The sequence below is a fragment of the Canis lupus genome, chromosome 7, assembly GCF_048164855.1.
Source record: "Canis lupus baileyi chromosome 7, mCanLup2.hap1, whole genome shotgun sequence".
Taxonomy (NCBI): domain Eukaryota; kingdom Metazoa; phylum Chordata; class Mammalia; order Carnivora; family Canidae; genus Canis; species Canis lupus.
Genome location: NC_132844.1, coordinates 53556128 through 53583648, shown reverse-complemented (window position 1 = coordinate 53583648; position 27521 = coordinate 53556128). Strand labels below are relative to the sequence as shown.

The 27521-nt window shown below is 37.5% G+C and overlaps 1 long non-coding RNA gene across 8 annotated transcripts; it reads right to left on the bottom strand.

The window, feature by feature from the left end:
• Positions 1-8153: 8153 nt before the first annotated feature.
• On the bottom strand, positions 8154-26892 carry LOC140636886 (uncharacterized). 8 transcript variants are annotated; one of them, XR_012034135.1, is made up of 5 exons: positions 26641-26892; positions 24896-25083; positions 9888-10301; positions 8566-8788; positions 8154-8376 (listed from the first exon to the last, which is right to left on the bottom strand). It is a non-coding gene; the product is annotated as an uncharacterized lncRNA (long non-coding RNA). The 8 variants fall into 8 exon arrangements; XR_012034134.1 differs by having other exon boundaries at positions 8154-8372; XR_012034133.1 differs by having other exon boundaries at positions 8154-8788.
• Positions 26893-27521: the final 629 nt, after the last annotated feature.

Genomic DNA, 27521 nt, shown 5'->3' with positions numbered 1-27521 from the left:
TGCCTACCATACAGGATTATAGCAAGAATAAAATGAGATAAAGAAAGCAAAGTGTCAGATAATACAGCAGGTGGTCAATAAATGCTAGTTCTCTTACTTATCCAGTGTCAGCTGCGGTGGAATTGATTATACTTTAGGACTTTGCTGCTTTTAAGCAGGCAAGTAGAAAGATGTTAAACTAAGAAGAATCCTTCCTTCATAGCCTATAGAGTATCCAAACAATACTTTATTGGGAAAGATGTTTCTCAACTCCCAATGCAGACTTGCCATTTTGACAAGAGTGAGTATAAGCTGTAGTTAATGCATGAATGTACTTTTTTTTTTTTAAAGTTTTTATTTAGTTATTTAGAGAGAGAACTCGAGCAGGGTGAGGGGGGAGAGGGAGAGAGAGAGAATCCCAAGCCAACTCTGTGCACAGTGTGAATCCCAACATGGGGCTCCATCTCACAACCCGGAGATAAAAACCTAAGCTAAAATCAAGAGTCAGATGCTTAACTGACTGAGCCACCCAGGCACCCCAAGTGTATTTTTTAAATAACTTTACCCTTATTCATTGATGGCTACTGATTACCTCTCCCCTCTCAACATTTATGTTTTAGTTTTAATTCTTTTTGAAAACTCTCATTGGGTGAGAAACTGTTCACCAGAAGTTTCTTTGAGTGCTGAAGCCTAAGAGCAGGCCTCTTCTACCTGCTGTCAGAGCACTTCAGTTCATGTGAAGAATTGCTTCAAGCTGACACGGAAAGGCAATACTAAGAAAAATCAAAAATATTTTATTTTAAAATTCTTTTTTATCATTTACATTGAAAGATGAAAGCAGTTAAAAAAAAAAGAAGAAGAAATAAAGAAAACAACTCAGATAAACACTGTACAAGATTCCGCAGTGCTTTTATTTTCCCAAGGGTTGTTTTCTACACAGAGAAAGAGCTTCATGAGATCCTAAGCACCTTTTGTGGTATGATTCAGAAAAGAGTTGTGGCCTCAACTCGTCACCACAAGTCCCCACACCCTTCCCAGAGACCTCAAGGACACATACCTGACTATTGGTGTGAGAGTTATTAGAATCGTCCAGGCACTGAGAAGTGGTGTGCACTGACCCGCTCCTGGAAGGGCAGGCCTTGTTCGTGGATGCAAAGGCTCCTCACCAACCTCTCAGGTACAAGATCTCAGATGTATTAGACCCTAGCCCACTTGGTCTACTCACCAGTGATTAATACTCTTGAGGAGGAACAAATTTTTAAAAAGGAAATAATGATACATAGCAATTATTTGGAAACGAATTGCTAAATTATAAGGTAACATATGATAAAAGTGATAAAACGTAAAATGTTAGGATGTCTGTGATATTTTTCGTCATAATACCAGCTACAGTTGAAAAGTATGTCCGTTCAACATTTCATTGGTGATGTGCTTGCTGGTAACAAACTGTTCTTTGCCCAAATTTAGTGTCCTTGTGAATACAGGAGCAGTGAAAATAGCTAAGCAATGAACGGTACTCTGATATGTTAGCAGAAGGCTGAATGGGGGACTGAATAAAAATTTTAACAGCAAATAATAGCTTACTTAGTAGGTTACTAATACTCAGCCCTGCACTGTATGGAAACATTAAAACCTATGGAACTGAACTGCCAGCAAGAATTATTAAAGAATTCTGGCTTTAAAAATCAGATCAGGGCAGCCCCGGTGGCTCAGCGATTTAGCACCGCCTTCAGCCCAGGGCGTGATCCTGGAGACCTGGGATCCAGTCCCACGTCGGGCTCCCTGCGTGGAGCCTGCTTCTCCCTCTGCCTGTGTCTCTGCCTCTCTCTCTCTCTCTCTCTCTCTGTGTCTCTCGTGAATAAATAAATAAAACCTTAAAAAAAAAATCAGATCATTTTTCAGGAGAACCTTAACAATCAATCCTTTGATGGGCCACAGATCACACTCCATAAGAGTAACCATGACAATATTAGCTTTGAATATGGGCATTAGCATGGTTTGTATATTAAGATAAATTTTGGTGTCTATGTTTTATTTAAGTACAGTATGTGCCTTTTTCAAGACTTCAGACATAACTACAGCAAGTGTCTTTAGCAGAAAAGAATAGAATAATTAACGTGCGTCTTTGTACTTCTTTTGCCAAAGCCAATCAGCCAATCATTTGTTTAATTCAAGGTAGATGTTTTCTTCATAAATACAAAATCCAGTTGAAAAAAAGCAATCTAAAAAAAATACCCCACAAGGGATGCCTGGGTGGCTCAGTGGTTGAACGTCTGCCTTTGGCTCAGGTTGTGATCCTGGGTCTGGGATAGAGTCCTGAGTCCTGCATCGGGCTCCCCATAGGGAGCCTACTTCTCCCTCTGCCTATGTCTCTTCCTCTCACTGTGTCTCAAATAAATAAATAAATAAATAAATAAATAAATCTTTAAAAAATAAAACAAACCCACAATACAGAACATCCAAGGATTGGTACAAAACAGCTATAGACATTTGTGAAGAAGTGATATTATACTGAGGTAGGTTAATATCTTTGAGGGAAAATGTTTAGAAAAAAAGTACAGGAACTTTTGCGGGACCCAGGAAATTTAACAAAAATCCCCTACCCCTGGACAAGCAGAGCAGGACTAACTCCATTTTGTGCTGCCCCCCCCCACCTCCTATATGACCCCCACATGACCTGCTTATTGCTTAGGGCGCTGCCCCACCCTAGTCAAGCCGCTGGGCACACCCTAATCGGAAATCGGCTCATAACAATGTAACCCCGCCTTGTGCCCGCCAAAACTGCCCGCCAATTCTGACCAAAGTAATAGGCCAGCTCAAGTGGATGCTATAGGGTAAGATGCAATTCAATTGGCCACCTGCGTGTGTGGCCACCTGCGACATGACTGTGCAACTTTCTGCCTATCCCATTGGCCACTGGCCCCTATAAAGCTGCTACGCCTCGTAGTCTCGGGGTCCAAGTCCCTGCTCCACTGTGTCAGGTACACTTGGACCCAAGCTCCATCTCGTAAATAAACCCTCGTGTGTTTGCATCGGTGTCAGCTCCTTGGTGGTTTCTCAGATTCGCGATCTTGGGCACAACACTTTAGTAAGCACTCAAAAAGAGAGGAGAAGTTGGAAAATCAGGGAATTGTAACAGAGTCAGAGGAAAGACAAAACAGTGGAGATTTTCCTCCTCATGCATCCAAGAAGCTAAAAGCAATGAAAAAAATCCCTTTTGAAGTTAAATGGTTAAGGAGTAGGAATTCAAGGTGAAGAATAGGGAGGGGAACCTCCAGATTGCTGGAAGTTAAGGATAGAAGGATGGTCAAACTGTAGATGACAGCAGTCATTAGAAAAGCTCTTGAGTATGGATGAGAGGAAGAATAACATATTTTATTGAGATTTAGTGATGCTGTTCCCCTACATTGAAACTGAATCTCTCCAAATCCGTTTGCACTTAATGAAGCAATACTATATTATTTTAGGAAAGCACTTCTAAGCTTGTCTGATCATAAGATTCACTGGGAAGATATTAAAAATATAGACTTCCAGGTTCCCCACCAATGTAATGAGTTGGAATCTCCAGTGACAGGGCCTGGAAATGTGTATTTTTACAAAAGAAACCCAGGTAATTTTCATGACCAGGTAAGTTTGGGAAATACTGTATTAACATATGGAGTGATATCAAAAGGTTGCCTTTTCTGCTAATTGATTAAGAATTTGTTTTTCTCATCCAAGAGTTATATATCCTTGTGGGCATGGGTTGAGCTTTGTATGTCTTTTGTATGCCATAAGACAATTATAATGTCATATGAAAACAAAGGTAAATCTAAAGCATGTTGATTAAGTTTCATGGCACAGAAGTCTGTATCATGTATCATATCAGTGCATCCATAATGGAGGTGTTTGAGCATATCTCTATCACTGATTCCTTATAAACTCAGTATCGTAAGAGCTGTGTTGCTTCCTAATGGCTCTAATATTCTCTGTGAAAATCTTCATATGAATTCTGTGGAGCAATTGTGAGAGTGAACTAGAAGAGGAGACTTCTCAAAGTCAGAGGCTGAGTCTACTTTTGCCAATGAGTCAATCCCTTCATGTGCCTCTGGGAGAAAAAAGGCCAAATTTGGAAATGTGTTTTTTCCATATTATTCAAAAGGACTGACTGTACTGCCCAAATAACTGAGGCAAATATTTGGTTGTGCACAGTTCTCCTTCCAGTGTTTTTGTGTGTTTGTTCAGGTAAAGGAAAGTATTATTGTTATTGTTGTTATTATTATTGTCATATCTTACCCTGCAGAAAATTTACAATACTCTGTAACAGTTTTCATTCACTCAGCACATATTTACTGAGAAACTGTTATGTTCCAGGCACATTCCTAGGCATGAGAGATAGAGCAGGGAATAAAAGAGACAGAGTGCTTGTTCTCATAGACCTCACATTCTAGTTTGAGAGATAGAGAGTAAACAAGTAACCAAATTAGTATGTGACAGTGCATTGAAGGGACAAGCATAGGGTCCGGGGCAGAGTAAAGATGGAGGGCTCTTCTAGATGAGGCTGTCGGGAAGACCTCCGTAAGCAGAGACCTGAGTGAGTACAGTTTTGCAGCTATGAGGAGCTCTGGGGAAAGAACAATCTGGTGGAATGGATAGAAGTATTACCATGTTAGGCTGGGAGAGAGCTGGCAACTAGAGAGGAGTGAGTGATGTGGAGATAGGAAGGAGATGGTTCCAGAAGGGAATCAGGGTGAGAAAACAATATTAAGGATTTAAAAATAATAGATAACATTTATATTTCAGGTATTGTTTGAAAATTTTTATAGATGTTAACTTATTTAATACTTGCAACAGCTCTATCAGTGTGTGCTGCTGTCGTCCTAAATTTAATGATTTGGTGCCAGAGTTCATTTCCTTGGTTAAGGTTACATAGCTAAGTTTACACAGCCGATGAATGCTACAATTGGGATTTGAACCCATGACTCCACCCTTATCTGTTCTCCTGGACTTCAAACAGATTTATTGTATTTGTCTTCCCTTCCCCATCCTACCTTGCTAATAGAAAGGAAATAAACATAACATATGTAAAGGAATAAGACATCTAGATATTGTTTACAACATCTCATCCTCCTATCAACTCTTGCTCTTACTGGGGAAGATTGGAAAGATCAAGGAAATTGGATTTTTGCAGTGTGTCTCAAGGTCAAGTTTCAGGCTACGGAAATGTTATTTTCTTTCATTTTCCTTATGCATTGCCCCACTTACTTTCTATTTGATTATTGATCTGAAGTCCATGACCTAGGTGCTCTGCAGACTGAGTTTAGGTATTGATTTAGCCTGAAAGACATGTGACTTCAGCACATTATTTCTGAGAGGGGGTTATTATGGTCAACAGGGCAAGTGGGCTTCACCTACAGCCGTTCTTTTGATCCCTTTTGGAGGCAATTCATACTCCTTGGCAATCCAGTCCTGATACTACAGATGACAGCATTTAGAGAAGCATCTAAAATGCAGCTGCAAGGAGCCTCTTATCCCATAACATTCCTACAGTTTGTATTTTCAGGGAGAAAGCAGAAGCTACTGAGAGACAAGGGGTGGAATTTCTTATCAATTCAAATGTTTATAAAGAATCTCAAGTATCCCATGTTTCTTCTTGGAAGATAACTAGAATCTGCTCACTGGAATGAAAATACAAGAACATGATTGAGGGCAGGGTATTGGAGGGCATTGGTTGGAGAAGGACTGAAGTGTTGACAAAGATCACACATTCTTCTATGACACATCATACTGGGGAGACAGAGAAAATAATTAGAAAGTGAGGGGTTAAGGGTGCCTGGGTGCCTCAGTCAGTTAAGCATCTGAGTCTTGACTTTGGCTCAAGTCACGATCTCAGGGTTGTGAAATTGAGCCCCACAGCAAGCTCTCTATTGGGCAGGAACCTCCTTAAGATTTTCTCTCTCCCTTTGCCCCTCTGCTACCCCTCTCTCTCTCCCTGTCGAAAGAAAGAAAGAAAGAAAGAAAGAAAGAAAGAAAGAAAGAAAGAGAAAGAAAGAAAGAAGAAAGAGTCAAAAAAGTCTGAGTAGAAAACAGAATAAAGAGGGAGCATTTCTTTGTTCCTTAGTACTGTTTGGTGATAAAGGAAATGGGATGGGAATTGGGAGATTTGGCTTCTGGTCCCAATATTTTTCCTGACCAACTATATAACTGTATTCACATTGTTTAGATGTGTGGGCTCACTATAGATAGGACCATGGGCAAGGAATCTCATCTCTCTGTGCCCTAGTATTTTCATCTATAAAATGGCAATAAGAATACTAACAATATCTGCCTTGGGGTGCCTGGATAGCTTAGTCAGTTAAGTGTCTGATTCTTTGTTTTGGCTGAGGTCATGATCTCAGTATTGTAAGATTAAGCCCCACATAAGGTTCCACGCTCAGTGCAGAGTCCACCTGAGATTCTCTCTGCCTCTGTCCTTCTGTCCTTAATAAATAAATAAATCTTAAAAAAAAAATATTTACCTCAGAGAGTTGTAAAGATTAACTGGTTAATATATGTAAGGCCTTACCATGGAGTATGACAAATAGTATAGAGAATATACTTCTAATTTTTTTCATAAAGAAAATAAACTTCTAATTTTTAAATACATGGTTCTTGCACAATTTCTTCATAGTCTAAAGAGCTCCTTCATCTGAAGAACCCACTCTTTCCTCACTGCTCCCAGCAACTGGTTAAGAAAAGTATGAATTTTCTTTTTTTTTTTTTTTTAATTTTTATTTATTTATGATAATCACAGAGAGAGAGAGAGAGAGAGAGAGGCAGAGTCACAGGCAGAGGGAGAAGCAGGCTCCATGCACCGGGAGCCTGACGTGGGATTCGATCCCGGGTCTCCAGGATCGCGCCCTGGGCTAAAGGCAGGCGCCAAACCGCTGTGCCACCCAGGGATCCCTGAATTTTCATTGCCTATAAAATCAAGTCCAAACTTTTTAGGCATGAAGTAAAAAGGCTTTAGTAAACTTTCCAATCCTATTTCCAATCACTTCTGTTCACATAGCCTGCACATCAGGAAGATGGAGCTACCAGGTCTTTATCATATGTGTTGTGAGATATACTAGCACTTTAACTTCGTTTCTACCATCCCTCTAGCCTTTTCCTTAATTCAGCATCTCAAAATATTTTCTAACCATCATTTAAGGCTCAATACAAATACTAACTCTTTGGGGAAAACAGTTTAGTCTCTCTCTCATGGAAGTAATCTCTTCCTTTTTTAAACTTCCCGGTACTCATTTGTGTCTCTTCCATGAAAATAGTTATTTTCTACCTAACATTACGGTCAAGTTCATGTTATGACCTCCCACAAAAGGGCTTTGAAACTAGAGAGGCTTGGTGACTGCTTGATCCACAGAATACATGGGAAGTGACCCATGATCCCATGCCAGTTTTGGACTTACACCTTAAGAGACTGGTAACATCTTATTTCTTGAATATTTGCGCTGGAGAAGCCAACTATTGTGTAAGAAGTCCTGTTCTGTGGCCACTGTGTTGGAGGAGGAGACATATGCACTCCTGTAGAAAACCTTAGCTAAGCCCTGGTGTACAGCCATCCCTTCCAAACCTCCAGATATGTGGACACTCCAGCCCACCCACCAACTGAATACCACTGAGGGACCTCAGAGCAAAGAATCACCTAGCTGAGAACTATCTGAATTCCTGTTCAGCAAAATTATAAAATATAAGAAAACGGCTCTTGTTTGAAGGCACTATATTTTGAGTTGGTTTGTTCTGTAGTTATGAATAACTATAATACTTGTCCCCTGGACTATGAGTTCTTTAATGTCAGAAATTCTGTCATAGTCACTTTTGTATTTCTACACCAACTGCCACTAGGCCAGGTAATCATACAGGGTGAGATTTTTTTTCCAGAAGTGTTCACAGATTCTCAAATGTGTTTTCCTAAGTCAGAAGTGTTCAACCTTGGCTGTACATTAAAAAACAAGGAGATTTTAAAATCCTGATGTAGGAGCCAGAAACATGTGACATGCAGTTATAGTTATTCTTTTCATAGGGGAAGAAAACCTTTTCCTTCCTAGGTTCTTTTGGCTGGCCTAATAATTAAACTGACAGAAGACAGATCAAGGAGAGAAAAACAAATATCATAAATACAGGAGCCCTACAAAGACATGTGATTCAAAGACAGTTAAACAGTTGAGGCTTATATTTCATCCATAGCTAAGGAGAAGGGGAAAGAAGTCTGGGTGTCAAAGGGAAGAAGACAATTCGTAGGAATATAGAAAGAGCAAATGTTTGGTAAACAAATGTTTTCCAGGCCTTGCAGAGAAGTATCTCCCTATGTCTCTCTCTTTCTTTCTTTCGTTTGTTCATTTTTTTTTGTTTGTTTCTTCTTTTTTCAGAGAAGTCTTTCTTATGCAAAACAAAACAAAACAATGTTACCTGTAGGAATAACTCTCTTCGTGTTATGGGTTCCCAATCTAAATTCTTTTAGGCAGTTAGGGTGGAGGTTAAAAGCTCTTTTTGAGTTTCTTGGGCCTTGAATTGTCTTCAGTTTAAAATAATCTATGTGCCAAAATGGCACACTTTGGGGTGATCTACCTTGAATCCCATTGGTTCCCTCCTCTGAAACTTCTCCAGAACTCTCACATATTAAAAGCTGAGCTGGTACATTCTTCCATAATTTCTTGAGTTAATCTCTTAGTCTCGAAAATAGGTCAATTCAACTAAATAGTTTTGTCTCATTTAAAAAAGCAGTGATGCTGCTGCGCTCCCAAAGTTAGCCTGGTATTCTACAAGGTATCAGCTATTTAATAAACCATTTCTATGGAAACAAAAGAAAAGTGATGGTTAGTGATTGGAGCAAATTATACACCAGTTTCTGAATTTTAAAGGGCTAGTTGAAAAGATTTCTAGATGTCAGGCACCAAGTATCTTCAGATGGAGTGAGGGCCAGCAATGGCATTTTGAGAGATTCTCCTGTTTTACAATTTGCTTGCCTCTGATGATCTTTCAGAGTGGTCCACACACCAACAGGCATGGAGATTGTCTATAGATGAGCTATTGTGGTGATTTCTCTGAAGTTTATATTGAATTGTCTGACGTTAGCTTGCGTGGCTTTGGGAAACGGCAGTTTTAGTTCTCAATGATTTCAGGTCAGAAGGGTGAGACCAATATTGGAAAAGTTAGTTTGGAGAGTTGAACCAAATATTGGAGGAAATTGGGAGAATCCAGTATCTAGTTCAGTTGACAGGTTAAAAAACAAACCCCAAAGGCAATTAACAGAACTAGAATCTAATCTCCACAAATGTGTACTATAGTTTCTACTGAACCATAATTTACTCTTTACCATTACCCTCATTTCTATCAAAGGTAACTGTAGTAAGACTAATTGTTTGCAAATTAAATCTAGTTTCATAAACCTGGCTTGATTATTTACATAAGTGCAGCAAGAATTGACTATATAGAATTTTTAATCTGCTGGAACTTCTTGTAAGGAATCTTAGATTGGATTTTGAAAACCTTTTGAGGCTAAGAAGCCAGGCCAAGCACTTGCCCTTAGATTTCACCTGCAATATCTATAGATTTGGGTTAATTCCTCTCTTCTAAAGGTCTCCAGAATATCTGGAGGTTCCTGCACCTGCCAGAAGTTAACTTTCCTTCCTCACCTTGTGAGGCGCTGGGAACCCTAAAGGAAGTTGCCAGGCTGATTTTTCCAAGGAGCTTTATTAGCTACATGAAGTCTACCTAGCTCCATAAAGCTGTTAGGTCATCTCTGAGTCTATGCGTGTCTCTCTCAAATATGACACTGCAGTCAAAACCTTGATAATATAGTCAGTGTTTCCAATTCTGTCCTGTTATAAGAACAGATTTTTAGTAAACATTTGCAAGTGACTATATCACCATGAAATAAGAATACTCACCAAGACTTTCTGAATTCTGGAGGGATCAGATGGTGAGAAAAAGATAAATGTCTCACTTTTGTTCACAAAGATATATTTAACCAAATTTCTCTAAATCATAGGTAGCTTAAGAAAAAAGGAAAAAAAAAATTTCCTTAATCTGGAAAAAACCCAAAACATTAAAAAGATCAGCAGTATTTCAAAAAAAGTCATAAAAATTATAGATACTCTCCTCAGTTCATTCAATCTTATGTAATTAATATTTGTTCTGCTTGAATCCAATTTTTTCACGAGCTCTGGAAATTCCTACCCAGTTCATTTTTTTTTTAAACTTAAAGTTATCAGAAACCTGTATTCTAGAATACTTCCCATGATCTTCTTGAAGATGAAGCCATTTTGTAAATCCTTTGCAAAAGCATCAGAGTGAATCAATAACTGTATGTAAATGACAAAAGATTTGAAAATAGCCATGATTAAAGATCTGATGAGAGTTTATTGCAATGCAATTGACAAGAAAGTTTGCTTATTTTTGTGACATATAACATTTTAAGATAACTGGAATTATGACTGACATTCTTACCAGGACATATTACATTTCAAGGAATTTCACAGAACACTTACATACCTATACAATATAACATGAAAAAGGCTTAGTATTACTTCTTATTTGACAATGCTTCCCTTGCAATGTAGTATGTCAAATAAACATAATTAGTTTAACACTTCCTGTTCTATAAAGAGAGAGAAAAAAACCTTTGAGTTATTGTAGGAGCTCTGCAAAATCCCAAAATTAGTTCAAGGTCAAAAAGACTAATTAGAATTTGATTGTTGAGAAGTTTGTCAAAATATCAAAAAGTTTTTAAAACATTCAAATACAATTATAGGTCTCTGTGAGATGATACTTATTCATTTAACCAGAGTTACAAAGACTTTGTAGGCAAACACAGAAAGCTAAATAGTTGTAACACACATACGCGCACACACACACACACACACACACACACACTCACACATCCCTTAGCTCTTTTAATAGAGAAGACTCAGCTTTTTAAAGTAATCAAGACCTAATAAAGACAAAGGAAATTAATTTGACAAGACACAAAATATTTGTTTTCTGAGTAGATTACCTTAAAACATAAAGAAAAACCTTTTATAATCTTTTATCAAGAGGAGATAGTTTAAGAAAAACCTTTTCCTTTTAACTGAGAAAAAAATAAATTCTAATTTTGAAGTTTATTTTTGATATTAAGATTCATTTAATTTAATAAATTTATTCTAAACTTAGCCAGCTTGATCATACACTAAAATGCCTTTCAAAGAATCTTTTCTCACAAACCTTCTACAACTTTATTTTACGTTCAGATTTTTGTCCCTCTTTCCCATTTTGAAATGATTAGCCTTCCTTTAGGACTTAACAAAAATGCATTTCCATTCCTCATGCTTTCATTTACTGAAAACACACATCCTGCTTTCCTTGCATTCAGAGATGTTTTCCTTATAATTTCTAGTGGATTTAATTATATATTAGAATTTTAACCCTTAAAATCTTAATTTTTAGTGAGAACAAAGAAGTAAACAATTATGAGATGTCTTTTACATTAGCATTTTGCGGCTTGGCAAATTAATAATTTTTTTTTTAATTTCTAGAAACATGTTTTCTCATAGTAAATTTTTCAGTGTGGCACAGGATATGTTTACTAATGAACCAAATATTTTTGGTTCCCCAGTAAAAGGAAACGTATGTTTAATAATTAATGCCTTGGTATTTTATCTTATTTGGAAAGGATCTAGATATTTAATGATTTCCTATCATTTAATTTAACTGAGCAAAATTATAAGGGTGGAAGTTACCAAGGAAATTTGGGAAACTAGTTTTTAAGTATAGACATACTATAAAATAATCACTAAAAATTCACCTAAAAATTCTTATCCCACTTTTGCGGATTTAATATACTTGTTTTTTAACAATCATATTTAGATGGCCCATGAAAACTTCATGAGACATGAAGACAGCTTGCCATCATCTTATTTTTCTTGCTGACAAATTTTGAACGAGTCATAACATGAGCTTATTTGATTTTCAATAAACCTAGATAGAATAAAATTATTATACTTAATGCTGATAATTCTAAAGACATGTCTATTTTAATTAAAGCAACAAGTTTAAACTAGCTTTTATTTGCCGAAAATATCCAGGATTGTGTGAACTTGAGAAACATTGACTTAGTTTCTCTGATATTTCTGAGACTTAGAGATACTTAACTCATAAGTGCTTATTTTTAAGCCAATTAAATCGAGCTCTTTTACAAATTAATTTTGGCATTACCATCTGGAGGTAGAAAAACACCATATTGATAATGCACATATATAGACATACCTAAATATACAGACACAAAGAGAGATCTTAAGAGTTTTCTTTTTTCTTTCTTTTTTTTTTTTTTTTAAGAGTTTTCATTCCAAAACTTTCCACATGGATCAAGTGCAATACAAAACTTTCTGGTTTATAAATAATTGCGTCTGGGAGATGGAAAGACTTAAGGTGAACTGTTTAAAAGCTTTTTACTAATGTTTATAGAGAAGACTCTTAAGATTTGTATTTCTCCTTGTCAAGCAATCTTAAAGAGGCTGGGCTTTAGATTTAGGGCAGGAGAGCCTTGCTAGCAGCTGGTATTTTAAAAGCCCTCCTCCCTTTTTTAACAGTCTTCAGTCCTTGTTTTAGTTATCTCCTAGGCAGTTTACATTTCAAAGAAATGACAAGATTTGCATCTTTAGTGGACAGAGAAAAGTGTCGGTTTTCTTCTAGGAGTTTTGGGATATTTCTCTCTTATCTGAAGGCTGAAGTAATTACTATTGAAATTTTTCCTCCTTTTTTTTAGGTGCAGGACAATTGTACTTTCAGTGTCCTGGGTCTTTACAAAATCTGCAAATGTCTAGAGGCAAATAGGAAAGGCCCCGAATAGACTTAGAGTTGCTCTCAGAGTTATGCTTTTGTTTCTCTAAAGATATAAGGTTGCAAGTCAAGAATTTTTAATTCTTTCTTTTCTTTTCTTTTTTCTTTCTTTCTTTCTTTCTTTCTTTCTTTCTTTCTTTCTTTCTTTCTTTCTTTCTTTCTTTCTTTCTTCTTTCTCTTTTCTTTCTTCTTTCTTTCTTTCTTTCTTTCTTTCTTTCTTTCTTTCTTTCTTTCTTTCTTTCTTCCTTCCTTCCTTCCTTCCTTCCTTCCTTCCTTCCTTCCTTCCTTTCTTTCTTTCTTTCTTTCTTTCTTTCTTTCTTTCTTTTTCTTTCTTTTTTTTTGTATTTTTTTTAATTGGAGTTCGATTTGCCAACATATAGCATAACACCCAGTGATCATCCGGTCAAGTGCCCCCCTCGGTGCCCATCTTTTTCTTTTTCCTGTATTCTTACAAGCTATTCTAAAAGAGTTGAGTAGCTGCCTCTATTATGACACTCACAGAGTGGCTGGCCCTTTGAACTACATTATCTTTTTTTTTTTTTAATTTTTATTTATTCATGATAGGCACACAGTGAGAGAGAGAGAGGCAGAGACACAGGCAGAGGGAGAAGCAGGCTCCGTGCACCGGGAGCCTGACGTGGGATTCGATCCCGAGTCTCCAGGATCGCGCCCTGGGCCAAAGGCAGGCGCCAAACAGCTGCGCCACCCAGGGATCCCCTGAACTACATTATCTTGAATTCGCCTCTTTCTATGAGGGAGAAAATATCCTACTAAAGTAGACATTAAGATTTCTCTGCTCCGGAGCTTCTGGGCTTAGTGCAGTATGCCCTAAATTGTATACAGCATTCAGGAAAGGTCTTTGGATGCCCGTCTTTCTCAGTGCCAATTCAACCTTAGACCAATTCAGTTTCGGGGGTGGGGGGAAGCCTCTAATATTGCTCCCATCAAGACTTAAATATCGGCTTCCAGCTGAGCCATTTCCTGATCATTTGCAGAAGAGAATGTGAGAATATCTGGCCTTCTATTTTTTTTTTATTCAAGAAGGGGTGTGTCTTCTAGGGAGCCATCTAGCTTGTGTGTTAAGTACAGCATAATCTTGAGAGGGAAAAACACCTCTAGCCATAGGAGGTCTTTGTGAATGGTCATTGTTCTCTCTAATTCCTCTCTAAATTTGGTAGGATCTTCTAAAAGTGGAAGTAAAATGGCTTTATACTTTAAAAGATCTGCTCCTGCCTAGGAGACAGGAATTCTTTGTGGTAGGGCCCAGGATATTTCCACAAAGACTATTGCATACAAAGGCCTGCAGCTGGCAGGGCCTGATTACAGAGCCCTGGAAAGTAGTAGGAGTTATAAGGGACAGTAAAGTGAGCCTTGCTGCTTGTCCCAGGTGCTTCTGTTAAATTCACTTCCTAACATTCAGCATTTATATAAGTAACCTATATAACCCAGGCCTAGAAGTCAGGCCAGACTGCTCCCTGTAAATCTTGCAGGGAAATAGAAGTTAAAACAGGTAACTGGGTGTTTAAGGGATTTTCTGGGAAAGTTGGAGTTGTTTTGAAAGCTAAGGGAATTTATCAAGGAGTGAAGGCTGGATTTTGAGAAAGGAAATATATATTGGATGTGAACTTTAATTTTTGTTCTAATTTTTGTTCCTTGATCTTGTTATAGGAATCCCTAAGACTAGATGTAGTACTTCCTTGGATCCACCTTTTAATTTGGTTTTTCTACAGATACCAATAAGACAACTGTTTAGGATGAGAGCTCTTTAAAAAAAATTTTTTTCAAATACAGGATTTTTTTTTTTTTTCAGTTTGTCTTGGAATCTCAATCTATTTGACTGGCTACCAGGTGCACACCAGTGTGTGCATCTTCTGGATGGCAGAAGCTAGAGAGAATATTCTCATTGCTTATAATGCCGAGCTCTCAAGACATAGAATAAAATGAAAGGAATACCTCATCCATTTTTCAAATAGGGGACTACAGCAACGATTTATCTCAGCAGATATCAGCCTGGTGAGAAGCATGAACTCATCAATCTGTGAGGCTGGCTCAAATGCCAGACTTATAGAACCTGTACTTGTGTTCTACAACGTCATAGAGTTTTTTCTCTTTAAGACAAATGACACACACACACACACAAAGACAAAAGAAAACAATGACCATCTCTTGGAGGAACAGGATCAACAGAAATCAAGAGAACTCGTAACAGACATTTACCAAAGTCGCTATACCCAAGGAACTAGTATACACAAATATTCTCTCCTGCTAATTTAAATGTAGAAAAAGAAAAGGATTCTCACCATTTTTGCATCTAACAGCCCCTACCGGCAAAGATTCAGGAGATTGTTGTAGGAATTCTTACCTTCTGCTGGTGCTTGTCAGAAGTCCCAGGACCTCTTACTGCAGCAGTCTAGGACTGAATAGTGTCCAGCCAGTGAAGAGCCCCATGTTAGGCACCAAAACTATAGGGGCGGAAAACTTTTCCCTTCTTCTCTTCTAGGTTCTTGACTAGCTTAATTATTAAACTGACATAAAAACAAAGTAACAGGAGAAAAAACTGTTTTTGGAGAAAAACAAATTTAATCATTATATGTAAGAATACCACAAAGACATTAGAGCCTCAATGACAGTCAAACACTTGAGGCTTATATGCCTTCCTAACGTAAAGAGAAGGGAGTAGAAGTCTGAGGCTTCAAGGGGAAGGAAACAATTCACAGGAAGATGGGAGGAGTGCATATTTGGTAAACAATATTTGCCATGTCACGTGGAGAAGTCTTTCTTACGTAAAACAAAATAATTCTTTGGTAATTGTTCTATTTTTGATACAGACTCCATATCTGAACTCTTTTAGACAGTTTTATTTTTTTAGGATTTTATTTATTTATGAAAGACACACACACACACACACACACACACACCACAGAGGCAGAGACATAGGCACTGGGAGAAGCAGGCTCCATGAAGGAAGCCGGATGTGGGACTCAATGTCCTGAGCAAAGGCAGATGCTCAACCAGTGAGCTACCCAGGTGTCCCTAGACAGTTAACAGGGAGGTAAAAAGCTCTTCTTGAGTGTGTTGGGCCTTAATCACCTTTAGCTCAAAATAATCCACGTTCCATAGTGGCACATTCTGACATGGCCTGCCCTGAACTGTATCACCTTGTAAAATGGAAGAAGAGCAGAGTGAAATGAAAAAGCATTATTTTATGTTTGAGAGATAAATGAATAGATGGATCAAACATTTCAATTTGTTATCATGGAGTTATGGAGTATTTCTTTTAAATTAGTAATCGCGAAGAATCTGATCTTTCCCTGCACCGTAGCTTCCCTCATTATAGGGGAGATGGGAACTGAATTTAATCTGATAGATATAAATCCATCATTGGTAGGTATTTATGGACTACCTATTATGCATTTGACCCTAGTCTGAGTGGAAATGGAGGCTACAGGAAATGTATAAGATACTGATCCAGTCCTCAAGGTACTTATAATTATGTCCTATAAATTAGGTTGCGGAAATAGAACAAGCATACATAACTCAGTACTTGTTAGAGTATGTTGTTTTGCTAAATTTTGTGATGCAAAATATTGAAGGAGTTTCAAGGAAGGGAAATTAATGAAAGATCAATTGCAGAAGAAGGAGAGGATAGATGTGATTTGGCCAAGGAAAGGGAATGCCAGGCAAAGAGAAAAAAAAAAAAAAGTGAAACCACAGAGATATGGGGTATTTGTTTGAGGGCAGCAGAGACCAGCCTGGAATGTGGCCATGCTGGGGAGAAGGGAGAAATAAGAGTACGTAGGTTTCATGGGAAAAAACTATGAAAGAGATCTCTTAAAATTCTTTAAGTCTTTTCCAAAAGTACAATTCTATTCTGTGATTTGGAGTAGCACATAACCACTTGATCTCCGTTTTTTTTTTAAACTGAAGTAACACTATGCACAGGCAAACTAATCCTATCTTCGCATAGTTTTTCAGTTTCCTTTGTTCAATCATTAACCTGACCTTTTGCCCCAAGGAGGTGACTGTCTCACATGGGTACCACCTATGCCTGGGCCTGAGCAGGGGACAGATACAGAAAGCAGTTGTCCCTTTGGGCAGTTGGTCATCAGTCATCAGTCTAGCCTCTAGCAGAATAACTAAATGTAGTGCCAGGAAACAGCTTTTCAAGGCTCTGGGATCTTGAACACACAGGGATGATAACCTAGAATCCAGGATTTAGGAGGATGAAAGGATTCCTATCCCTGTGAAATCTCCCAAACGTTAAGAAAAGAATTGAGAAGCCTGTTCCATCTTTAAATGTATATGTCTCAAAGTGCACTTTTCTCTGGCTCTTTCTTTGACTAAAGAGCAAGCAGGCTTTCTACATCAATTGTCCAACTACTGCTAATTCTTATGGTATAAGTCAATATCATACTTATAAGTAGACCGATGTGTACTTGGACACCCAAGTGTGTTTATGTGTACTAAAGTTCCTGTGTTTAATTAAGATAGAGTAATGAGCAAAACAAATAGGAGCTCTACCCTTGTGGAGCTTACATTCTATCAGGGAAATAAAACATTTAGCGACGAGCTATTTACTTATAAATTTGATAGGTTCTTTAGAGAAATCCAGAATATGAAAGTGGCTTGCTGAAATGAAGACATTGCTGTGGTCACAACAATTCAGGAATCCTAGTCCATAGGATTTATAAATACAATTTATAAGTATAAATAAACGGGTGTTCTGGCTCCACGCCTCAATCCCACAAACATGTTTATGAAATGGTCTTTGAAAGAGGGGGGTGTTATTCTGTATGTTGGCAAATTGAACACCAATAAAAAATAAATTTATTATTAAAAAAAAAAAAAAGAAAGAAGGAACAGCTCACGGTGCAGATGTAATTGGAGGTAATAATAGTATAAGCCCTCCTATAGGGCTTCTTGACCATGCTGGGACCAGCCTCTTCCAGTGCAACAGATTAATGAGCCCTTTCCCTAAATGTCTACACTTATGAAGGAGGAAAGAGAGTTAATGTGCTTTCAAAAAAACTACTGCCAATGAAAGTTAAGACAAAAAAGTGTTTCTGGTCAAATGAATTAATTTTATCATTCAGGTAAACAAAATCTACTTTTCCCTCAATATTTTGGTTGATTTTGGCTGAATCAATTCAAATTATTGGTCCCGTGGCGAATGTGGTTACTGAATAATTCCAGGATTAAGGAGAGATGAACTTTTTTCCTTTTATTAAAATTCAATGACCTTTTTTTAAAGCCATACTTCTCATATAAAAAAAAAATTGGAGAAGTTGATTCCTTGCCTATGAAATTAATATTCTGTTGACATCAGGAAATTTGATAAAATGACCAGAAAGGATTCATCTTTCAAGCTGTAGTTTTGAATGTTGCTTGTGAATATCATTACTAAACATCGAAGTGTTGCCCCTTCCTTTACAGCAAAGTGCTGTCTCTTTCCACAGATGATACAACCATTTGAAGAAGGGTTTCATTTGTTGCTAAAGTATATTTTTGCTGACTTTAGCTAATGGTTCGTTGAAAGACTTAGCATTAGAAAACGCATAGATTTTTAAAGGTTTAGAGACAATTCATAGAAGTCAGTGCAAAAAATATATATTACAATTGGCTACTGCCAAGAGGCAACCTTCCATGCCTTGGATCACATTAACCGTAATTTGGAGGCAAAATTAACTTTTGGTTGGTCTGCGTAATCTTTGGGTTTCCTCCTCTCCACTCCTTCCACTCATCCATACTGGACTTCATTTCCTTATGTTTCCTGTGGTTACAGGAGCAAATTACCACAAATTAAGAGGATTAAAACAACAGAAATTTACTCTCTCACTGCCCTAACAATCAGAAGTCTGAAATCAAGGTGTCAGCTGGCCCACACTCCCTCTGGAGGCTCTAGGAGATACTCTATTCCTTGCCTCTTCTAGCTTCTAGTGGTTGCTGCATTCCTTTGCTTGAGGGTACATCACTCCAATCTCTGCCACATCTTCACACTGTTTCCTTTTCTGTGTCTTCTCCTCAATGGGAGTGTCTACTCCTTTTCTCTTTCTTAAGGATGTATGTAATGACATGTAGGTCCCATCCGAGATGACCCAAGATTGTCTTCTCATTTCAAGATCTTTAATGTAATCACACCTGCAAAAACTTTTTTCCGAAGAAGATTACAGTCATGGGTTCTAGGGATTTAATGCGGACTTCTTTGGGTGAGCCATTTCTCCAATTACCACACCCACTACCCGGAGTTGATCTTCCTTTATGTGGGTGTGTATACATTTCCTATAAAAATGTAAACTTCTTGATAATACAGAGTAATACATTTTTATTTTTTTAATTTTTAAAAGATTTATTTATTTGAAAGAGAGAGAACATGAGCAGAAGGAAGAGGCAGAGGGAGAAGTAGGCTTCTTGCTGAGCAGGGAACATGATGAGGGGTTTGATCCCAGGACCCTGGGATCATGACCTGAGCCAAAGGCAGATTTTAACCTACTGGGCCACTCAGCCCCCAGAGAACGATATCTTTTTTTTTTTTTTTTTTTTTTTGAACGATATCTTTTTAATCCTTTGTGGCACCTTGTATAATATTGAGCCCATAATGGAGAGTTAATTCTTGCTACATTGTACTAAATGTATGAAATTATATTGGATTACATATGGAAAAAAATTGACCTTTGGAGGGAAATATGTTGCACATGACCACAAGTCCAAGAACAGGTTGCCAGAATCAATCATCAAGGCTAGAGTATCATCGCCAAACCCATACCAGAAATGAGGTACAGAGATGCTAAAACTCACCTCATGGAGCCAAACTGTCCTCATTCCAATCATATTGCTTCTCCCAGTTCCCCAGCCACTGCCCCTCATTCTGGGAGAGAATATATCTCCAACTCAAATGTACCTTCTGCCCTAGGCTTATCAAGACTAGTACCCCACCACTGAAACGTACCTAACCTGACTCTTAGCTGCTTATATCTCAGTTAGCTAATGTAATTAGCTGGTCTTTCAGAACATCTCATTGATCCCACTAATCAGCTTTGTTAATAAGAGCTTCCAAGTAACATATGCTTTTTAATTGTGGGGAACTTGGAATGCTAGTGCTCTAATGTTGAAATAAAGGCTCAGAGGCTCAATGGCAATGAAGTGTCTTAAATGGGTTTCCTAAAATACATGTCTAATAAATGGCAGAACTGGGGCATGGGTCTATTGATGCCAAATCCCGTCCTTTTTCCATTTTAATGTAACTATTTCTAACCCATCGGCAGCTCAAAGAGTGCCATCAATCTTGTCCCAGATCTGACCACATTTGCCCCTATATTAGCAGATGGCCCTGCTTCCAAATTTGGGGCCATTTAATTTTTTGACTCAAATCTATTTTCTTATTTCTTTAGGGGATTTTAAAAATTTGAATTGGATGTGGCTCTATTTCTTTCCTTTGGCTTCTCAAGGATAGAGAAGAAGGAATGGAGTTGGCCTCCTGTATCAATTGTGAGGACCTTTATCACTACACAGTCTTCATAATCTTAGAATTTAGAAGTGCGAGAGGGAAACTTTTAAAAGTTTATTTTATGACATTTTACCCTTTTCAGTCATATAACTTTAAAAATGCTCCAACCAATTTATTTATTTAAAAAAAGAAGTAGTTGAAAATTCCCTTCTGGACTTATTTTCCATGTGCCGAGTTTAAGCCTGGAGCACATTTTTACTGCTGGAAATAGGGGGTTATAATGAAAATGCTGACACAACCTCAACCATAGAGGTGCTAGCAGGCACGGCTATAATAAATAATGTGGGAAATATTTTACACTTCAAGGCAATTACATGTTCAGCCATCTTTAGGATAGCTGGCCCATGAAGGGTAGGGATTAGGTTTCTGTGACAAGTGTAAAAGACCCATGACTCATGAATGCCGGGAGGTACGAATGAATTACAAGAGCTGAGTGAAAGCCATATAATCACCTTTCGTAGGTAAAAAATATTCTGTTTATTTGCAGGGGAGAAGAATAGCAAAATCCAGCCAGAGCGTCTCTGCCAGTTTGGGCTTTGACCAACAAGGCTGGAGGTGCCGGATGTTGGGCACTGCTCTCTGTGAACTCAATGGGCACTGCCACGTGCACAAAGAAGCTGATCTTTATTCCTGACCTTCCTCTCCTCCTATAAATGTTTTCAGTGGACAGTAGGGTGATGACTTATGTTCCTGGAAGGATGAGAGTGTCTCTGTACCTGCAGATAGTAATGTGGCCCCGGGAGGCACTGGAGATAGTGACAGAGCATTCACTCCCTCAGTTCTGCTCAGTCTGTATTCTCATCAGCATGCCCCATCTTGTCTTTTGATTGCTACATTCCTTCCTTCCTCTGTAGCTGTGAAGAATGGCAGTTGCTGTTCAGGTGCTTCTTCCCAGGGGCTATTCACCTGCAGGTTTGGGAAGTTTGCTTTTACTTCTCTTCCTCTCTAAGTGCCTTAAACAAATCTGGGGGTAATGAATTGGGCTGTCTGAATTACAGATTCCCCAGTATCTGGGTTAGGTGCTCCATGACAGGCACTTGGTGTCCTGTACTTCCACTGCTTGTTGATTGGATGCATCTTTCCCTTAGACTGCAAGCTTCATGAGGATAGAAATTGCATCTGTCTCATTTGGGGCTGTATTCCCAAAGCCCAGCATAATGCCTGGCACGTGGAAGATTAATTAAATAAAGGAGTAGCCTCATGGGTTAAGGCATCTGGTATAGCCATCCACTTAGCAAACAATAGCGTGCCAGATCGAATGTGCGGGCATTGATTTAGTCATTTTGGTAGAAGTGAATCATACTCCTTGCCCTAGGCGGGCTCCCATTTTAGGAGGGAGCTTAACTGAGTGAGGGAATAATCACAGTATTGACAAAGACTACAGAACAGTGTCATGGACCAGATAGAAAGTTGGCAAGACGGACAACTGACCAGGTCAGCAAATATCGCTTATTAACTATAGGATTTTAGAATATTTTGCCCTGTATTATTTGTTGTCAGCTTATTTCTGTGTTCTGTTACCCCAAATAATCATCAACCATATCTTCTACATCTGTGAAACTTCTTCGGTACCTTGTTATATCCAGATAATTACTGAATAGGACACTGTGATAGGAGTAGACACATTGAGAACATGACTTAAGTTATTTAGGATTAGATCTTAAGATTGGATACCATCTTGGTATTTCCTGGCTTGCAACCAGGAGCTCACATTTAAACCTTTGTTAAACCTTTCTGGGCATCAGTCTCCTTCTCTATAAAATGGTATCCTACAGTTCTATTTTGAGAATTAGACAAATAGTAAATAAATTTTACGTGTTCATTAAATGTGGTTTTTCTTTTTGTATCTAAATATTTTTCAGTTTGTTGATGGTCATGAAATAAATGTTGAACTAAAAATATAGATGGTTAGAAATTGTGCATGGGGCGATTTCCTTGAAATGAAAATCTTGCTTAGTTGAGGGTGCATTATGTAATGGAATAGAATTTGCTTAGCTTCAGTATTGATACATTTATTTGAATATGTCTCTTCATGTCACTGTGTCTCAATCTATTCACCTGTAATTGTTCATCAAAACTGACCAACTTATACTTTGAATATCCACTAAAAGATGTAAAGGCGCAGTAATAGTGGAAAACAATCACCACCCTTTGTTAACTTTGCTTCCATTATTTTTTTTCTTCACATGTAAGAAAGTATAGTTAATGTCATGGTTAAGAAGAGAGAGCTCTCATTTCAATGAGTAATTTCTTTAAAATTTCCAGTAAGGTTTCAGCTGCTGTTTCCACATTCCTAATGGAAGAACAAGTGGGAATGTGCATTTCACTTGTGTATCTGTATGTTCATGTGTGCCTATGTGTGTGTGTGTGTGTGTGTATGTATGTGTTTGTGTGTAATTGACAGTAGCCAGGGCACATGGGATAAATAAGAAGATCCTACAATAACTTTAACAACATGTTATACTCTGCTTATCACTTTAGGTCACACGACTTCTGGGACTTTTTCATTCTGGCCCATGCAGGCTGAAGCCAGACTGGCTGATCCCTCATGAGAGCTATTTTGTATTCAAGCTTGTTCACTCTGGGAAAGAATAAGAGAAAGCATCAGACCACAAATTTACTTTATTATACCTTAAATTTTAACTTGGATAAATGCAGTATCCTAGTTAGACTATAATTTTATCAAACAATTGCAAAGTAGTTGCTTTGTGTCAAAGCAACTGAAATGTACTACTTCTGATAATAGAGAACTCAGTGAATTAAATTATTTTAAACCCATATTTCTGCTGTCTGAACTGTGAATGGATATCTTTATAAATACTGTATTTAATTTTTGGTTAATAAAAATGTGAAAGTGAGCCACAGTATTTCAGAGAGATTCTCTTTAAATATTTGCAAGGCCACATTAAATAACATATTAAAGAACTTGTATTATTGCATATGTATCCCTTTTTCATTCCCAGAAAAAGCCATGATTATTCAAGAGGTTTAAAATAACATGCACTAGTTTATTGTCACTGGTTATAAAGACTTTAGAAGGGTGCACTGAACATCATGTTAGCATTGATGTGTCAATCTTTTAGTTGAAGGATGGCGCGTGTGAATCCCAGAACAGCCTTAATTAACAGAAAATAATTAGCATCATTTCCCCAGCAGAGAATATGAGGGATTTTTTTTCCAACAGAATCCATTGATTGATAATTAAGGAGGAGTTAGTTGTAATAAAACTCCCAGTATTGCAATTTCTAATTGGCCTTTCAGGACATTTTACAGTTACAGTTACTTTGTTCCAGGCGTTTTCTGCCTTTTGAAGAGTTTTAATAAGAATTTTTTCCTCTCCACAGCCACAGCTCTGCAGGTGATGAAGGAAAAGGACGTGGTGATACACAGGAGTGCAGTAATGTCAGGTGGGCAAAGAGGTGGCTGGAGAGCTCTTCGTTTCCTTTTAAGTTCTCATGGACACCATACTTCCCTCTTTGGGGGCTAAACTTGCTCGTGGGACAGGTAGGATCTTCCTGAGGGCCTCTCTTTGCAGGAAGTGTTCTGCAGTCTAGGACTGTTTCTTCCTTCTACATGATGCAAAAATCTCTGATCATCTCTTTAAGCACTTACAGCTTTTCCTGAGGACATTGGCTTGATTAAAACCTCCCATTGCACCACCACTAAAACCTTTCTGTAATTTCCTAACTTTCTCTCTGTCTGCTTTTTTGTATGCAGGACACAGAGGAACGATTTTGATGTGCATATTGTAGGAAGATTGAGAACTAAAGCAAACTAAAGAAGAAAATAAGAATGCATTTTACTGACTGCAATATAATCACTATAATTTGGGGGTAATTATATCTGGTCATTTTTTCTATGCATTTTATTAATTTTTTAGGAAACACGCATTTCTAAAAATTTAGTTTTGTTTTCCTCAAAAAACAAACTTCAAATTAGCACAGCTTTCTCAAAGCTGTGCTTATTTTTGGACTGAGTTGCATTAGGTATTTGTTGTTCTAATTTGTTAGTTGATGACTTATTTGGTCGAGTGTAAGAATACTGCTTTCTTTTCAGATAATATTTTAATATTTATTTGCTTTCATTTTTGATGTAAGAGTGAAATTAGCCCTCACTTTTTCACTAGTATAGCATGTAATTTAGAAGAATAAATTAATCAAGTTAGATAAATTATAGGAGGAAGTGTGATATTAGTTTAAAAATTAGTAAATAATTACTTGTTTGAACTAACCTACAGCCATGTGATATAACAAGCCAAGCTTTTTCTTTTTTATTTGAGAATATTGAACCACCCTTGCATCACTGGAAAAATCCCACTTTTTCATGAAGAATGATTTTTTTGGGGGGGATGCATTGTTGATTTCAGTTTACTAATATTTTTCTAGGGTTTTTACATTTATTTGCATTAGAGATATTGTCCTGTAGTTCTCTTTGTAATGTTTCTATCTAGTTTTGATATTAGGGTAATGCTGGCCTCATAGAATGAATCTGGAAGCTTTCCTTCCTCTTCTGTTTTTTGGAATAGTTTGAGAAGACTAAGTATTAACTCTTCTTTAAATGTTCAGTAAAATTTACCTGTGGAGCCATCTGGTCCTGGACTTTTGTTTGTTGGCAAGCCATAGATCATTTTAGTGACTTTTGAAAAGATAATAATCCTTTCATAGGAAGCAAATGAAAAGAAAGAAAGAAAATTTAAACTTTTGCTATTTTGCTTGAAGATATATTCATTCATAAAGCTTCCCACAGGTTACAACAGATGTTCACTTTAAAGAAAAGAAGAGAATAGGCATTTTTAAAATCAGAAGAAAAATGCACTAAACAGACAAATGTAATAAATATATTTATTTAATATATTTGGTTACATTTGCAATGCTTTCTGTAAATATTAACAAACCTAGAGGAAATATTAAGTGAAAATAAACTGGAAGATTTCTACAAAATGGAAGACATGAATACAATAAATGCTCAATGTTTTTATTTTGATTAGTTTTATAAAGAAAATATAGTTCAACAGAATATTGATTAGAATGTTAAGTTTGAGACACAAAATGTCACTAAAAATGTTTAAATGTCTATTGAATTAAGAATGCGTGTATATTATTTAAGTCATATCCACTTGCTTCTTGCAATCCTTCTTATGTATTACTATGTATAGGTTTTTTTCCCCTTATACGTGAATAAATAGTTGATTATCTCCAAAAATATACACAATGAGGCTCGGGAACATGGTCTGATTTTTGGCCATACTTATTGGGATAGTGTTAGCAATTATCCCCAGAGTCATAGAGATATCACAATAATTTTCCTTTGTAGTACTAGCTTTGAGTTGCACAACTCCTTGCTGCATCTACATAATGAATTAATCATAAAAAAGTATCCCCATACAATTGAATGAATTTATTCACCATCATTAAATAGGCTCCAATTGTATTTTTTTAAGATTATTTATTTATTTATTTATTTATTTATTTATTTATGAAAGACAGAGAGAGGCAAAGACACAGGAAGAGGGAGAAGCAGGCTCCATGCAGGGAGCCCGATGTGGGACTTGATCCAAGGACTCCAGGATCATGCCCTGGGCCAAAGGCCAGCGCTAAACCACTAAGCCACCCAGGTGTCCCTGTATTTTAGAGAGCACATTTACCCCTTAAGTACCAGATCATTGTAGAGTCATTTCTCCTGACTCATATTTTTAGAGTCTCAGATAACTTCCCATCTTTGTTACCCAGACTTAAGAAAATCAAAACTTGGGTGTTGGTTTTGCCATTTAGTTGAGGAAGAAGTAAATGATTTAAAAAGCAGGAAAAATGATTATAAAGTTCCTCTTTTTTAACCTTAGTATATATTGTCATATATCTCATTTAAGGTGTTCTTAAAAATTTATTTGTGTAGTGTGTGAGTACACACAGATGCACACACACACAACACCTCTCCCCACCCCAATATATTACAGAACACTGTTCTGATAATGTTTCATGCTGTGAGTACAAGCCAAGCTGACAAGAGTTGGCCTCCTTAGAACATAAAATCCTCAGATCAAACCTGGTGAGTTTCTGGATTGCAACCTTCCAGCCAATGAGTGCTAGACCCCACTATATTGATTTCTGAATGATCCCCAATATGTATTGTTTATTCTTCTGCAACTTCTCTTTTTGCTCATTGTTTCACTTATGCCAGATACCTTAGACACATAAAGGCTTGTAGGACTTTGCATGTAACAGTTTGTGACCTGCCCTGTGTTTGTTAGGATTAGGTTCCACAGTGTTAGAAAACTCAAAATCATAGTAATTTAAATAAGACAGAGTTTAATTTGTTCTCACGTAAAATTCCAGAGGTGTGCTGTCCAAGGATGACTTTGTGCTCTGTTTTACAAAGTCTTCAGAGATCTGGACTCTGTTCATCCGGCCACTCTGTCATCCCTAGAGTGTGGTGTTTGTTCATCCTCCTCACTCAAGATGGTGGTGTCCTCATTCTACAGCAGGATGAGTAAAGGAAGGAAGAACAGGGGCAAACAAGGCACATGTCTGGAAAAAAAAGTTACTCCTTAAGTCTACCAAAGATCTCTCTGTTTGTTTCCCAAGAAACAGAACTTAGAGCCTTATCAAGCCTGCATGGGGTGATGGGAAGTGTAACTATTCTAAGAGGCCCTATCTCTGATAAAAGTAAGGGAGAATGGGTAATTGGGACAATGAATGCTTCAAAGAAACAAAGGAAGAGCCTTGTCTTAGGTCAGATTTCTTAGAAACTGAGCTTAAAATAGGCCTCTGTGAGCATATGATTAATATAGTGAATACTCTCAGGAGAAATGAATGAGAGAGGAGATGAACAGGACAGGAAAAGAGAAGGAGCTACAGAAGAATGCGGTTTCACCACAGTCTGACACCCAGGGAATTCTGCAGCACTAATTCATCACAAATCTGTGCCACATAAAACAAAGATAAGGAAACAAGGAAAGGGGCCTTTCGGAATCCCGTTGCAGACACTCAGTGGTCATGGGCCACTGCTTATATTTTTTTTTCTCTCATTAATAACACATTAATTGGCTTTCCCATATTTGGTGATGCTGAAGGGGAAGGGAGGCAGGAAGATTGAGAGGGTGAGGGTATGGATGGGTAGAGGTTTCTTTGTTTTTTAGAATTATAGGGTCTAATAATAGACATTTCAGATTACTTACTCAGTTATTTGATTATATAAATTAGAG